The sequence below is a fragment of the Macaca nemestrina genome, chromosome 6 (assembly GCF_043159975.1).
Source record: "Macaca nemestrina isolate mMacNem1 chromosome 6, mMacNem.hap1, whole genome shotgun sequence".
NCBI lineage: Eukaryota > Metazoa > Chordata > Mammalia > Primates > Cercopithecidae > Macaca > Macaca nemestrina.
In genome coordinates, this window is record NC_092130.1 from 21,977,740 (window position 1) to 21,990,790 (window position 13,051).

Consider the following 13,051-nt stretch of genomic DNA (forward strand, 5'->3'; position numbering starts at 1 on the left):
TGAAGAAAAGTGTTTCAGCTGAGGAAGCAACAGGCACAGAGGCATGGAAGGAAAAAGTTCTAGGAGTGAGGGACTTTCTGACATAGCAAGAACTAGATTGTCTGGAGCTATGCTGCCCAATATAATAGCTAATAGGCCCAAAAGGTGATTTAAATTTAAATCAACCAAAATTAAATAAAATGTAAAATTCATCTCAGTTGCACTAGTCGTATTTCAGACTTACACAGATGAGCCACCTGTGGCTAATGGCCACTGTACTGGACAGCACCGATACAGAACATTTCTACCATCACAGAATGTTCTATCAGACAACAGTAGACTAGAGAGGAACAGGAACAAGAATTAGTTAGAGTTGAGGCTTCTTCCTTACCTAGACATTTGGTAGGAAACATCAACATAAATTCTAAATTTTAGGGACGTATTTTCTTTTTACCTTTTCTTTTTCTTTTCTTTTCTTTTCTTTTTTTTTTTTTTTTTTTTTTTTTTTGAGATGGAGTCTGGCTCTGTCGCCCATATTGGAGTGCAGTGGCACAATCTTGGCTCACTGTAAGCTCCGCCCCCCGGGTTCACACCATTCTCCTGCCTCAGCCTCCTGAGTAGCTGGGATTACAGGCACCCACCACCATGCCCAGCTAATTTTTCTATTTTTGGTAGAGACGGAGTTTCCCCATGTTAGCCAGGATGGTCTCGATCTCCTGACTTTGTGATCTGCTCGCCTCGGCCTCCCAAAGTGCTGGGATTACAGGTGTAAGCCACCACGCCTGACCATAGGGATATATTTTCATATAGTATGCTATGCATCGACTATTGCTCCAGATGTGAACCAAATCACATGATTCACATATGTGATTTCTCTACCTTGTCAGTCAAGATTATTAGATTATGCTGCAGTAACAAATAGCCCCTTTTCTCCATGGTTTAATACAACAAAGAATTACTTCTTGTGTTCACTACATTTCCAACATGGGTGGTCACTCAGGGATCCAGGCCAGTGAAGACCTCATCTTGACAAACACTTCCTTAATGGCCAAGATAGATAAAAAAAAAGAAGGTTGGTACTGAGCACCAGCAGCTAAATGCCTCAGACGGAAGTGACACACGTCACTTCCATTCACATTTTGTTGGCTAAGGCAAATCACACAGCCACTGTCAAGTGAGTAAGAAAGTATCTCCTTGTGTCACCAGAAAGACAGAATACAACCAGAATACTTGTGTATAACCCTAAAGACTGCCACTTATGTTAATAATCAATTACCCAACAAGATGTCCAAGCAGAACAATCGACCACAAGTGTAAAAAAAAAAGTCAGAGCTGCGAAGATTGACAGAAATCTGACGACAACAGGCCTTAAACAACATTCAGAGACTGTTCTAGAACAAGTACCACTTATTTCCTTCACATCTCTAGGACATCATTTGTAAGAAAGAAGAATGAGAAGCCACAGCCATGAGAAGCTGTGGGGCTTTCTTCCCTTCCCAGAATTGCTCCTTATGTAGCTGTCTATACCGTAGTGGCTCCAAGTTTTCTATAGGAGGGGCCAAAAAGAACAAACCTAACCAGGAAGAATGCAATGAGATTTGTCTTAAGGCTGGGTTTGCTTAGCAAGATTGCTGTTTTTACTTAGAATGAATGTTTATTTGGAATGGCTTATGATGAGGGGACTGCTGATCAATATTAAAGGGAGGTAAAACACTTTCAAGCCTCCACCTTGCACTGTCACCAGTCTGTGACCATGGAAGGGAATCAAAGAAATGTGTGGTGTTCTGCCTCTTCAGACCAAAAAATAAAAATAAAAAGGTAGCCCACTAGGGTGGCCAACCATAGTGGTATGCCTGGGATGGAGTGATTTCCCAAATGATTTACCAGTGCTTTGGCAACGTTTTAGTTGCCTGGGAACAATCCCAGGCAAACTGAGATGGTTGGTATCCTATGTCCTAGAGAACATGCAGCTCTCAGACATATTTTATTTTGTCATTGGGTGTCATTTTTAAGTTTCAGTAAGTTAGGATCATTTAAGAATTAGGTTTCCTTACCCTCCAGATACATGCCTCTTTTGACAATTCAGAAGATGTATCCACTCTGAGACCTGTATTTCCGCAGGGCAGTCATCAACCAGGGACAAATGGTGGCAGCTGTCCCCCTTTACACAGTGCATGTTCTTCGCATGTCTTCACAGACCTCACCTGAGCTGTTTTCACTTATTTGTGTCACCTTTCAGACCTGAGGCATAAGGCTACACATTAAAAACACTCAGGTGGCCTTTACAGTTCCAATATTTAGACTATACCCCAAAACAACCATACAAGGATCCTAGGGGTGGAACCCTAGCATTCACATATATGGTAAAATACATATAACATAAAATTCAGCATTTTAACCATTTTGAATATACAATTCTGTAAACTAAATACATTCGTATTGTGCAACCATCACCACCATGCATCTTCAGAAGTTTATTTCATGATTCTGAATATAAACTCTGCACCCATTAAACAATAGCTCCTCATTCTTCCCTACCCCAGCCTCTGGTAACCACTGTTCTATTTTCTGTCTATAAATTTGTCCATTCTAGGTAGCTCACATAAGTAGACTCATAAGACAATATTTGTCTTGTTGTGTCTAGTTTATTTCACTTAGCATAATTTTTTTTTTTTTTTTTTTGAGATGGAGTCTCACTCTCTTGCCCAGGCTGGAGTGCAGTGGTGCGATCTCGGCTCACTGAAAGCTCTGCCTCCCAGGTTCACGCCATTCTCCTGCCTTAGCCTCCCGAGTAGCTGGGACTACAGGTGCCCACCACCATGCCTGGCTAATTTTTTGTATTTTCAGTAGAGACGGGGTTTCACTGTGTTAGCCAGGATGGTCTTGATCTCCTGACCTTATGATCCGTCCGCCTCAGCCTCCCAAAGTGCTGGGATTACAGGCGTGAGCCACCGTGCCCGGTCTAGCATAATATTTTTAATGTTCATCCATGGTATAGCATGTGGCAGTATTTTCTTCCTCTTTAATGAATAATATTCCATTGTAGGTATATACTACATTTTGTTTATCCATTCATCCTGCTATGGACCTTTGAGTTATTTATTCTTTTTGGCTGTTGTAAATGGTACTGCTATAAACATAGAGGAACATATATCTATTAGAGTCCCTGCTTTCAATTCTTTGGGGTGTATACTTAGCAATGGAATTGCTGGATCATGTTGTAATTATATGTTCAATAACATTTGTATTTTTAAAGCCCCCCGCCAGGTGATTCTATTTTGAAGACAAGGCCACGGACTTCTGTATTAGAACTTGCAAACTCTGAAGAATCGACACTTTCTCATTTCCAGGTGTGTGTGGCAGAGAACAAATGAACATCTTAGTTAATTCAACCATAAAACAGGAGTTTAAAAACAGTTTTGAGAATACAGAGAATGTCTTTCTGCCGTCTTCCTCAAGCCTCTGAAAACAATTCTCTGTAGTCCTTTATTGGATGCTTCCATCAACCTTCCAGAAGAACTACCCTCAAAGAATATTTCAAATTTCATTATATATACTGCTTTAAAATTTTAACTCAATCTGCAGAATTTTATAAAAATGCACTGGATTAGAAAATGACACAAAAATAATATCCACTGGTTTTCTTTTATAATATCATGCAACTAAAGTGACACATTTTGGAGTAGTACAGTTATTAAAATGCAGCCCTGAGTCGATATGAATGTCACTTATATTTAAAAGGAAAGTAATTTTACATGATTTGGCCTCTTATTTTTTGTCCTAGCAATACAGAGAGATTTGTGGATTCAGTGACTTCATCAGATGGTCTTATTCCCTCTACCATACTACTTTAAATTAAGACTGGAAGCTTTTAGAATCCTTCTTCCCAGGGGAATTTATGAAATGTCAAAATGGTCACATCAGCCACTGGGGGCTGGCCTGGGAATAAAGACTTAATTTGGCCATGGGAATAGAAGAGGGATATTTCCTTGAACTTCTTTCGCCCTCCTGGTCTTTCTCCTATGAAAACATTCCATTGTGCTGTATCACTGTCCAAACAGAAACACAAGCAGCTGAACTCAATTTATCAGAGAGCTCATTTAGGTATCATTTAGGGATAGGAAACCCAACTTCAGTGACTTGAACACTGAAGGGAGGTTATGAATTCACATAATCGGGAGGAAGAAGGGTAGGCTTCAGATGAAGTGAGATCCAGAGGTTCAATATTCCCAGAGTATGCACTTTCCCTCTCTTGGATATCCTACAGTGTTGTCTTCATCCTAGAGTGACTGCCCAGCAGGTCCACACTCTCCCTTTATGTGACCAAAAGATCTGCTATAGTTCTGTATTTTCCTGCTTTACACCACACTGCCCAGAGGGAGTGATGAGGGTCTCCTTTAATAAAGCTAATAACGACCCCTCCTTGATTGGGAGGCACCAATTCCACCCAAATCAGGTGACTGAGAATGGGAAGAGCGTGTTCTCCCATAGGAAATTCAGGATTCTTTTACCAAGAAAAGAGAGCAATCGATTCTGGGCAGCAAACAGCATGTGTCTACGATGCCAGGTGCGTTCTGTCCAATGCAGAGCACAGCATGACTCTTAACCTCCCTTGTTACAAGAAACACTGTCCAACAGAACTTTTTGCAATCACAGAAATGTTCTTTGTCTAAGCTGTCCAGTGCAACAGCTACCTAACTACGTGTGACTATTCAGTACCTGACATGTGGCTAATGCAACCGAAGTACTTGACTTTTGAATTGTTTTTAAAAAGTAAATTTAAATAGCCACATATGGCGAGGGGCTGCCATATTGTGCAGTGCAGTTCTAGAAACTGATACTCCATTAAAGCAAAGGAGATCACATTTGTTTCTCTGGGAAGCACATAATATTTAAGGCATATAACAGAGCATATTATCAACAAGCTTTCATATCTTTTTTCTGTTTATGAGATATGTATCACATCTTTGTCATTCTATATATCTGTAATTAATTATTTAGACTTAAGTGCAAAATTTTACATTTATTTCAGGTTAAGTTTTCAGAGGATCCCCATCCTTAAAGATATTTCTTATCCTGAATTTTAAAAATTCATAATATTACTTGCTCTACCAATCCTATGTTGGTCTCTATCATGAAGGGAATCTATCTTATAGCAGAGATTTTCTTTTTAACCTGAAGATTATGAATGGCTTCTAAGAGGATGCAAAACTATGATAGACTTTTGTGTGCTTCTACTATGCTGTTTTTGTTCTCTCCAAGGGAAAGTCAAGTTCATTAAGTTTTCAAAGATTAAAATCAGCGATCAATAATTTGCACCTTTGCACAAATTATTAAAGCATGGCAAAACTCTACGGCCTGCTGTTAAAAATGGCCATCCGGGTTAACACCAGTGTTTAAACCACGGGCTCTGCCTCTGGTCCCTGACTGCTGCTCACCATGTGGCAGAGCCACAAAAATCAGAAACTTACACATGTTGGTCTCTTTCTTTAAGTTTTGACTTCTTCCCCAAATCTGCTGACTGTTGTTCACGCTCTAGAGCTCTTGGGTAGTTTTTGTATTTTGTCTACATTGTTATGTGTGAGAGTGTCCTTCTTATTACGTTATGCATAACATTTATTTAACCAGATCTCTATTAATGACCATTTAGAATCTTACTAATTTTTTTTTTTACCAGTTCAATCATTTCTGAAATGAACATCCTTATTTGTGCTTCTTGAGCAAGAATGCAACTAAAAATTGAGAAGTGGAAGTGTAGCTTATGGAGTAAGCACATTAAGATTATAAAACATGTGGCAGAAGTTCTGGAAACCAATAATTTTATCATAAATAATATCATATGAATTAACTAGTATGAATTAATATACATAATAGAAGTGCAAAATTTATTCATTGTATCAAATGTACCAAAATGCTTTCAGACAGGGTGGCTGCCCTGTAATTACCACCAACAGCTTTCCAAAGTGTCTGAGTGCTGCCAATGCCCTGATACATACAGCTAAAGGAACTTTGAATTTTTTTTCCTCTAGAACTTTTGAAGAAGAGGCATTTCTATCCATTTGTAATGAATTTTACGTGACTATCAAAAGCCACAAGGCCAGAGAAAGTAGAAGTAATTGGGCAATCCAAAGTACTTTTATATCCTTGATATTCTTGCTTACATCTTAAAACTGGGCTCAGGACCATAGGGACCATCTCCTCATGCTTTGCCTTGTCTCATGCTGTGAGGCCATCAGGGAAACATTGTATTTGTACATCCCGGAGCCAGAAAGTTTGCAAAAAGTGCACACTGTGAGGGCAGGATGATGAAAATGAAGCTCCTCTCAACTGTCCACCCCTAATGTATGCCAGCCCCACTCTAAACACATAGCAGCCTTCCCAAAGAGCAAACGTTAAGGATTATTAAACCTTCATTTCTTAATTTCCATTTTGATTCAAAAATCACAGGAGGCTATGATCTTACTTTATGATTCTTTCCCTACGCAGTTGGAATTGGTGACATTTATAAGCTGGGAAAGGTAGGATTTTTCTTTACAGCATTAAATATTCTCTTTCATGATGGTGTTTCACTTTACAAATGGCAAATATATCATGATGTGACCTGCGTAGCGGTGTTTTCAAGGCAGGTTTGGGAGTTCTGAAAAATTCACCTTGCCATGTGGCATGGTGAAGGCCCACTATCACGTCTGATGCACTTTATGCTGGCACTATGCAGCATACCGGTGAGAGAAAGCTAACCAATACAGGGAAAGACCTGGAGTTTCCGTTTCATATTCAGCAAAGTTGTTTTTCTAATGAATTCTAAGAACATAACAAAGATGCCATTGGTATCAGGCTCTTTCATATTTTTTTCAGTCAGGTGTTTATGCAGGAAATACTAAGCATTCACATGTCCCAAGCCTCAATCTAGACCCTGTGGGGAACACAAACATAAAATATCCTTAGACCAGCTTAGGGTAGGGTCCTAGTTACTTTCTTGCTCAGGAGAGCTTCCAAGGTCAGGCTCTTTGTGCAGTTCAATGTGGCAGTATTGACATTTTAAGAGAAATACACTTTGTACCTTTATGGAAAGAATGTACAGCATGTGAATGTTAAGTAAAAAATTACAACTGTGTGAATTCAGTGACGTGAAAGTTCTCACCCTGCTTTATAACCTAAAACCAGCTGAGTTCATGTCCCTCCCTCCCCATTAGACAGCTGACATCCAGTGAGCAATGAGCCTCTTGCTTTTTATCCTCCCAGTTCATTTCATTCTTTCTCCTCCCGTATTGACGGCGTGACCCCTATGTGCCCGGCACCCTGTAAGATTAGGAAATGCGCACTACGCCCCCTGGCACTCTTGCTTATGCTACCTGAGGATTCGAGGGCAGGCTTTACCTTCATAGATCCTGCAAGGTGATCATGCCTTTTCCTTCTCTCAGCAGAGTTCTAAGAATGCCCAGGACCATAAATCAACAAGTTGTCCATGGCAAACAATCTACCACAGCTTGAGGATAGCTGAGCAGTATTTCTCTAGGGAACGAAGGCTGGCTAAACAACCAAAGTTTATTGAAGCTCTCCATACATTGCTTAAGACTAGAATTCACAGTCAACTGCCTGGGGTGGCTTTCACTCCATCCTTCCTTCCAAGAACCACAGAGATGAAGTAAATGAGCCACAGGAATAGGGATTTCTTCCAGGCTGGAGATATTACAACCCTTCTCTCAATGTAAGAGTTGGCTTGAAAAGGCAGCATTCACTATTGAGAGGATAACTCTAAAGAGGGCTTGTGGTTATAATGGTTTTATGATTATTTTGGATCTTTGTAAAGACTCCTATGTTTGGGTAACTGATTCCACACTGGAGAGATCACACAAACATTCCTTAACATTAGTCTGTGGCTTTGTTAGATAGAATTGAAAGAGCTCTGTGTCCATTCCAGTTCCCAGTCATACCCAAAATCATCTGTCATTCACATGACTGTGGATTTTTTTTTTTTTCAAAATTAGACTCAGTCTTCTGGGGGGGGTTCTTGTTTTTGTTTTTTTAAATCACATATACAAAAACAGTCTCCGAGAAGTCTGTGCTATGCTTTGAAAACAAAGGATACTTAAGTCAGGGGGTTGTCTTCCAAATCCTATAGATAAGAAGGTAACATGTGCTAGTTTAAGTGCAAACATTACATACACATACCTATATATGTACATAAACAAAGAAGTTGGAAAAATGTCTGCCCCTTTTATCTATCATTAATCAATGGATCAGGAAATACTGCCTGAGAAGCTATCCTTTTGGGGAAGTCTACACTATATGTGGAAAATAAAGATGTTTAAGTCAGGTCACTGTCTTCCAAAAACCTATAGATGAAGAGATTTTTCATTGAAATACACACATACATACATACATACATACATAAAAATAAATATTGCACGTTCTCACTCATAAGTGAGAGCTGAAAAAAATTGATCTCATGGAGTTGGAGAGTAAAATGATGGTTACCAGAGACTGGAAAGAGTAGTGAGTGTAGGGGGGATTGAGGAGGGGTAAATACCCAGTTAATGGGTATAAAAATACCGTCAGGGAGAAAGAATAAGATCTAGTGTTCAGTGGCACAACAGGGCAACTATAGTTAATAATTCATGGTACATTTCAAAATAACTAGAAGAGTAAAATTGGAATGTTTTTAACAATATTTATGCTATATTTCAAAAATAACTAGAAGAGTGGAATTGAAATGTTCCTATCACAAAAATATGATAAATGTTTACAGTGATGGATACCCCAATTATCCTGATTTGACCATTACATATTGTATACTTGTATCGAAATATCACATGCACCCCATAAACATGTACAACTATTATGTATTCATAACAATTAAAAATTAAAAAAAATTTAAAAGAATTAAGCAAAAAAACCCCACACAGACATACATAAAAAAACAAACAAATTACCAGGTTGGAAAAAAATACCAAAGATGACAAAAGATATGCATTGAGCAAATATTTTCAAAGTACGTGTTTACTAGGCATGTTCTAGTGACAATAGAGAGCTTTTATTTTAGGGAGATAGACAAATAATAAACAAGTAAATATATAATTTCAGGTAATCGAAAGTTCTATAAAGAAAGAATAAAGTAGGATAAAAATGAATTATGAGAGAAGTATGATATTTATATAGAGTGTGGTCAGGAAAGCCCCCTCTGAAAAGGTGACATGCGATATTAGGCCATGAGAAAATGTGTGTGGGAAGTAGTCATATGTCCAGATCATGCAGGACCCTGAAGATGACAGAAAGGGCTCTTCATGCTGTTATTTTCAGTAAGATGGACGAGAATTTGGGGGGTTAAAGGTGAGGACTGGCATGGCCTAAAGTGTGTTTTAATAGGATCACTGTGCCTTCTGTGCTAAAGGCAGACTGCAAGGGACAGAAGCTGAAGCAGGAGGTGAGTTAGAATGTTTCTGCAATATCCAGGTGACAGGTGATGATAGCTTTGCCTGGGCTGGCAGTAGAGGTGACAAGAGATGGCTGAATGAGTATTTTGAGGATAGAATTAACAGAAATTGCTTATTGGTTAGAAGTGAGGTGTGAGAGGAAGAGAGGAGTCAAGGATAATACCAAGGTTTCTATCTGAGCAATTGGAAAAATTGGTAGTTGAAATAAGGAAGACCGTATGAGGATCTGGACTGCATGGAGGTAGAGATGAAGTGAGGGGTGTTGAATGTCAGGAGCTCAGTTTTGGCACATTGAGTTTGACATACCTATTAGACTTCCAAGTGGAAATGTTAAGTATGCAATTGAATAAACAGGTCTTGAGTTCCAGGGAGAGGTATCAAAATGGGGATACAAATTTGGGTATATTTAAAACCTTTATACAACCAAGGGAGTGTATATAAAGAAAAAAAAAAGGTGTATATAAAGAAAAAACGCACTGAACTAAGAGTAGCCCCAAAATTTAGAAGCCAGAGAATCAGAAAGACTCTACAAAAGAGATTGAGAAGGAGTGGTCTGAAAGAGAAAAAGAAAACTTGGCACATATGGTGCCCTGGAATTCAAGAGAAGAAATCGTCTCAAGGAGGAGGAATTTATCAACCATGTCAAAAGCTATTGCTTGTGAAAATAAGGACTGAGAAATAAATTAAAAGCTAATTAAAGTAAAAAAAAGATGTAGAAGTATATCACTAAAAAGTGAATAGAGAAGATTAAATAGAATGTCTAAAAACAAAACAAGAAAAAACCCAAAAAACTGGTTTACTACAAAATACAGTGGGAAAAAAGAGAAAAAAGCGAAAGACATAGGACTTTCTTAAATAAAATACAGGACATATTTAAAACCCAAGCATATTAGTAATTATATTAAATATAAATTGCTAAGTACTCAATTAAAAGGCAGAGATTGCTAGACTAAATAAAAGTAGTAAAATTCATACATATGTTGTCTACAAGAAAAAAACATTTTAAATATAATGACATAGGTTACAAGTAAAAGGATGAAAAAGGTATACCATAAAAATACTGTTATATAAGAAAACTGAAGTGAGTATATTCACATCAGATAAAGTAGACTTTGTAACAAAGAGCATTGCCAGAGGAAAATAAAAGGATATTTCATAATGATAAGGTTAACTTGTTAAGATAATATTATAACCACAATGCAAAACCATATGTTCCCACTGGAATGATAAAAATTTAAAAGACTGACAGCATCAAATATTTTTAAGAATGTAAAACAACTAGTATTCTCATATATTACTGATAGGAGTATAAAATGGTATAGCCACTTTACAAATCAGTTTGTTAGTTTTTCATAGTTAAACTTACATCTACTTATGACCCAGCAATTTATTCATAGGTATAGAGTCAAGAGAAATGAAAACATACGCTTTTAAAAGATGTGTACAAGAATGTTTCTAGCAGCTTTGCTCATAATAGCCCCGACTCGAGACAACCCAGATTTCCAGACAGGAGAATGGAAAAAAAGATGATATAATTATAAAATGGAGTACTACTCAGCAATTCAAAGGAATGAATCACTGTTATGCACAACAACATGAATGACTCTCCAAACTATATTTTTAGCAAAAGAATTCAGATACCAAAAAAAAAAAAATGTGGTTTTTGCAATTACTTTTAATTTAAACTTTTAAACCATAATTATGAAGTCCTGGGACAAGCAAAGCTAATCTACAATGATAACTCAGAAGAGTACGTGCTTCTGGAGTAGTGGGTTGGTGGCAGGGTTTAACTGGGATGAAGCACGAGGCTGCTTTCTGAGGTGATGGAAGTGTTCTTTAGCTCTATAGGGGCATGGTTACTTCACTATAGTTCATCTCACTATATGATTATTATAACTCAACAACATTGTTTATATAAAAGGAAAAAGTTTAGAAATAAAATAATATTTTAAAAGTAAAAAGATAGAGACCTATAATACTTGCCACTTACACACAAAAAAGCCAAAAAAAGTCTCTTATATTTCTATTGATACAACTATGCATATGTATAGAATTAAGAGCAGCATTTTTGCATTAAAAGAATCTGACTCAGTAGCCGTTCCTGTCTGACTCAGCACTAATTATAACTAACAATAGCATTTTCTCGCTTACATTTCACAACACTCTTTTATGTAGTGGTTTGTTTTACTGACTCCATTTTACACATGAAACAACTGAATATGAGAGAGTAAAATGACTTGCCCAGGGTGATATCATTGTTGAGCAGTAGAGTTACAACTTGACTGCATGTTTGTATTACTCCAGAGTTGGTGTCTTTAACCATCACGTTGTACTTCTTTTCTACAGGGGACACAGGCACTCTCTAAGGGGTCCCCTGAGTCTCTGCAAGATCTCGGACAATCTCACCAGGTACTCTCTCTGTCTCCAATCATGCTGTCTTCTGGGGCTTCCAGATTCTATCCTACTCCCTTGTACCTGGTTCTAAGCTCCTGCCTAGCTCCTTTAGGCTGATGCTTCATTTAGAGTCACTGCTTGGCTTTTGTCTTTGGTTTTATCCCTACATACTATCTTTTGTCTTTGGTTTTATGCCTATGTACTGCACTACTCACTAAAACAAAACTTGAATGTGTTGGATCTTAGGAAAACCAGTCCTTATCAATCAGAGTTTTAAAAGTCTGACTTGCGGATTCTGATAATTCAACTACTTTATGTTTTCCAAAATTCAAATTTTCTGAAGGCTAAGGCTAGATCTGGCAAGAAAGCAAGAGAAATAAGTAATAGGTTAGAATGTAAAACAAACAACCTTTCAGCAAGCTATGCCTTTTAACCCTGGAAAATACTCTGGTGCCTTAGAGAACACAGGTCAATGTATCGGTCTTCCACTTTATTAAATTATTAGTATTAAAAAATAACTCTGAGCAAGCAACAAAACACAGCATAGTGCTTTCTACAAATAAAATTTAATTTGCTATCTCAAGAGCTGCTGGCTTTTATCGCCATAGATTGGAGTATGGTATTTTCAGGGATAAAGTTTTTTTTTACTTCTTTTTATCTAGTTTGGAGGAAACATGGCCAACATTAGTTCCAAATATTTTATTTCAAACATAAAGCACAGAACCAATACTAATAAACAACAGGCTCTTATGCCAACATTGGTGCATGTTTTTGTTATTGCATTATATTCCATGAGAGTTATTGTGCATAATTAAATAGAAAAAAAACTTGAACTTGGAATTATAAAACCGTCACCACAAACCAATGATTCCACTTGCTGTGTATTAAGTCATTAAATTTATTATTAAAAAAAGGGAGAGAAAAAAATCTTTTCCTTGTAAATCATTAAAAATGCATGAGAGTCGAAAGCAAAGCAAACAGCCCACACGTTTGCTTAGGAAACTACTGCTGAAGAAGGCACTGCAATTCAGAACAGAAAATAAGGTTTTGTTGAAATCAGAATGCCCTATTATCAAAATGACTACCACGTGGGCTGTTGGGGAAAAAAGATGTATAAAGTGTAAGAGTATAAATGTTGGTCCTGGCATCCTGTAATAAAAAAAAAAATGCTTGGAGGGTGGCTGTGGTCTAAAGGAGCCTCATAATTGAACAATTCAAAGGATGGGCTGCCATGGGATCTGTGA

General features: G+C 37.7%; 1 long non-coding RNA gene across 6 annotated transcripts in view; it reads right to left on the reverse strand.

Annotated features, from left to right (window-relative positions):
* Positions 1-13,051, reverse strand: part of LOC105482357 (uncharacterized) — a 204,357-nt gene that overhangs the window by 176,485 nt on the left and 14,821 nt on the right. Inside the window, exon 3 of one of the 6 annotated variants that reach the window (XR_011624529.1) lies at positions 1,746-2,220. The exons of the other annotated variants lie outside the window; for them this stretch is intronic. This is a non-coding gene — a long non-coding RNA (uncharacterized lncRNA). Of the gene's footprint in view, positions 1-1,745; positions 2,221-13,051 lie in introns of those variants that run through there. 6 annotated transcript variants of the gene reach the window in all.